Here is a 3975-nt window from a genome sequence, read left to right on the forward strand (position 1 = left end):
AAATGCCTGCCAGGCATACCAAGTCAGTACTCCTGATCTTCACATTGGGGGCCATTGACTTTTTTATTTTAATGCATATATTTTGAGCTTTTTATTATTTGCTTGGTGATGTACTAAATATTTTTATATTTGTCATTTAAGACTATTTCCTTGTCTATGAAATAGAGGCAACAATGGTAGCTACTTCATGGAGTTATAACATATGAGATGATTATAACAATGTCATTAATTTATTGAGAGCCACCGTGTGCCAGGCATCGTGGTAAACATGGTAATTATTTTATTTAATCCTTATAAAAACCACAAGGTAGGGCTGGGGTTGTGGTTCAGTGGTAGAGCGCTTGCCTAGCATGTGTGAGGCACTGGGTTGGATTCTCAGCACCTCATATAAATAAATAAAATAAAGGTCCATTGACAACACACACACACACATATATATATATAATACACACACACACACACACACAAGGTGGGCACTCTTGTTAGTCTTATTTCACAGTTCAACACACTGAAGTACACACTGGTTAAGTAAATTACCCAAGGCCACAAGGAAAATAAGTGATAGAGTTTGGACTCTGATCTAGGTTGGTCAGGGGTTAAAGCTGTGTACTCAACTCCTTATCCATGGTGTTTTCGTAATGAAGCTATAAAAATATTCTAATGCATGTTTTGGTAATGGCGGCTCTCTGTTTTTGGTCTTAAATCCTTTTTGCAATACCATAGACAAACAGTTTTAAAAATAAAAATTTGTAATTTTCTTTGCTAAACAACATTGGACAGGATCATTTTTGATCAAATAGAAAATTGGGACCAACCGTTGGAGGCTTAGGATCTAAAGTAAATACATTTCCATTGCCTGCTCCTCTTTGCTTTTCATTCACTTTTGTTCTCCTTTCTCTGTTTTAAAATAGGCTTCGGTCACCTTTGGGAGAAACTTTGCAGGAGAAAAAATTCACCAAAAGGCAACACTTAGCCCCAACTAAAGGTGAGAAGAGAATTAATATTTATTCAACTCCTCTCTATGCCAGTCATTAAAGATATGTATAAGATCTATTGAGCACCTATCTGTTAGTGCAACTGGCTGCTGCTGCTGCTGCTGACCCATCAAAATTTCACCACAACATTGCAAAATGAGGACGCAGAGCCTTAAAGAAGTTAAGTAATTTGCCCAAGGTCACATGACCAGTTGTTGACACAACCTAGTTTCCAACACAGGTCCATCTGCTTTCAGTCTGTGCTATTTCCATTACATCTTTCTACTTTGCTCAGGCAATGCTGGGAAAGGAATTCTCTGAGATTCTAAATTGATATGCCCAAGGGCTAAGTCCCAGTTGATAGACTCACTCCTTCCCACATCTTGTTCTCTCATTGGCTGACATGTGTTTTCAGAGAAGGGGGCATTAGGGAGATCAATAAAAGGATGTCTTTCTTACAGAATCAAGAAACGAAGCAGTGCTTTAAGTGCTATTCTGGAAAATTCTCAGTAGCTTCCAAAAATGCCTCTTAGAAATTGTTGATTGCTCTGGAAAGTCTAAATACTACAGTTTTCCAGAGCTAGAGGCTTTGCAGTGAGTACAGTGTTTGTGCACTACAGAGGCAAGTCTTTTGAATTGATGGGATTCACATGCTACTTTGACTTGTGACAGGAATCCTCCGGGAGCAAACAGGCAGGGCCCTAACTCCTGCTTTGAGTAGTCCAAATGGAGCTAGAAATAGGAGGTGTCTAATGAAATGTTTCATAGCATAAATTGCAGAGTCAGTCTCATATTGCTCCTATCAGCTGTGTGAAGAAGCAGGTGTTTTTAGAACACTTTAAATTATTCTCTTGTGCAATGGAAAAACCAAACAACATCAAAGAAAATGGCTTGCTCTTGAATTCTGTGGCTGTAGTTGTTAACCATCCCCATCCTGATTTTTGCTTCTTAAATTGCTTAGCATGATGAAGTTATAAAACAAATGGTCTACTTTTTAGAAAAGACAGCAGGCTCTAACATTTGCATCTAATAAATATCTGATTTCTTAAAGGAAATCATCTGTTCATGTTCATAAAGTTAGTCAACACTTATTATATTCCAGTCATGTGGTAGTGGCTAATGGTAAAGTTATGGCTGGCTTCTACCTTCAAGAAGCTTTCAGTCTTAATATCTAGCACAGACTCAAGTGCTACTCAGAATACAATGGGCTATATTTTACAACTGATCTACTTTCAAGACAGGCTGCAGGGAGCTGGTGCCAGGTAAGCCCGGCTTATATCCCTATGGCTTCTTAATGACCAGATACTCAATCTCATCAATCATCACCCCTCTCAGATATAAACAGTGTCATCTCATAGGTCAGCTTTGAAATGCAGGACCAGATTCAGAAATCATCAAGGTGACCTACCATAATTTGCTTAAACATTGCTCTGTTATTTTTTAAAAAAATACATATACCTTGTAGAAAAAAATCTCCAACAGAACTGAAGAATATAGAGTGTAAGTCTCTCTACCAACCCTAGTACCTGTTCCTGGTTTACCTCCTCAGGGGCAACTGCTCTCTTCAATCCCTTGTGTATCACTCTAATAAGATATTTTGACACTTAATGCGTATGTGTATATGTATTTAAATTTTATAAAAATGATAGCTTACTACATGTGCTGCTCTGTACTTAAGCTGTTTCTTAACTCTATTCTGGATATGTTTTTTATAATAGTAGACAAAGATTTATGTCATTCTTTTTAGTGACTGAAGAATTATGTTTTATGGATACACTGCAATTTATATAACCATGACCTTATTGATAGACATTTCCCCCATATAAAAAATATATCCCATTTCTCTTACAGTGTTGCAATGAATATTCTTTCTGTGGGATAAATGAAAATACTGGGTCAAAGATATAAGCATTTTTGATAGATATTGTCAAAATTTTCCCTGAAAGGATGGTACCAATTTATACTTCTATCAACATTATTTGAGAATGTTTCCCTGCATTCTGGCCAAAACAGTGTATTTTCAAACTTTTTGATCTTTGCCAAACTAATGAAAAAAAATCTTATCCAGTTTTAATTTGTAGATCTCCTAATTTAAGTAAAGTTGAACGTCTTTTTCATTTTAAAAAGTTAATGGGAAAGGCAGCGGAGCACAACAGACACTAGTATGGCAATACGTAAATCAATGGATGTGTAACTGATGTGATTCTGCAATCTGTGTATGGGGTGAAGGTGGGAGTTCATAACCCACTTGAATCAAAGTGTGGAATATGATATGTCAAGAAATTTGTAATGTTTTGAACAACCAACAATAAAAAATTAAAAAAAAAAAAAGTTAATGATAGATCATTTTGTTCAGAAATTTGCCACAATCTAATCTAATCACAGAAATTTAAAGAAGTTAATAGAATAAAATGGTTAGCATGGAATACCCTATTGGACATTTGAGATACAACATGAAGAAAACAAGATCTTTGAAATATAGCTGGGTCATTAAAAGTATTTAAGCAAGAGCAGTGGACTCACATTTAGAACTGTGTTTTGAGAAGCTCTAGACAGTGCTTCTCAATGGATTGGAAGTATTAAGACTGAGAGGAGGAAAACAAATTAGTGAAAAGGTTGCTGCAATTCTGAACTAAAGCTTGTCAGAAACAATGATGATGATGAAATCAATTAGAAAAGCATTTCAGAAAGAGAATCAGCAAAACTCCATGACCCAATAAATGTCAATTTGAAGGGAAAAAAAGACATTATGTAGACAAATGAATGAGTTAAAAAGAAAAGGAATATATGGCAGGGAATTTGATCTCTGACATTACTAAGCACTTACTAAGGACTTTTGGTGTGTGTGTGTGTGTGTGTGTGCACATACATGAAAATTGAATGAAAATATATACATATAGTGCACTAACTTAATTTCACAGCAGCCCTAATAGAGAAGTATTATAATCCATTTAAGCATGAAAAATCCTAATTAGGCAGATAACATATGCAAAATAAAAAG

Source organism: Marmota marmota, unplaced genomic scaffold (genome assembly GCF_001458135.2).
Source record: "Marmota marmota marmota unplaced genomic scaffold, marMar, whole genome shotgun sequence".
NCBI classification, from domain to species: Eukaryota; Metazoa; Chordata; class Mammalia; order Rodentia; family Sciuridae; genus Marmota; species Marmota marmota.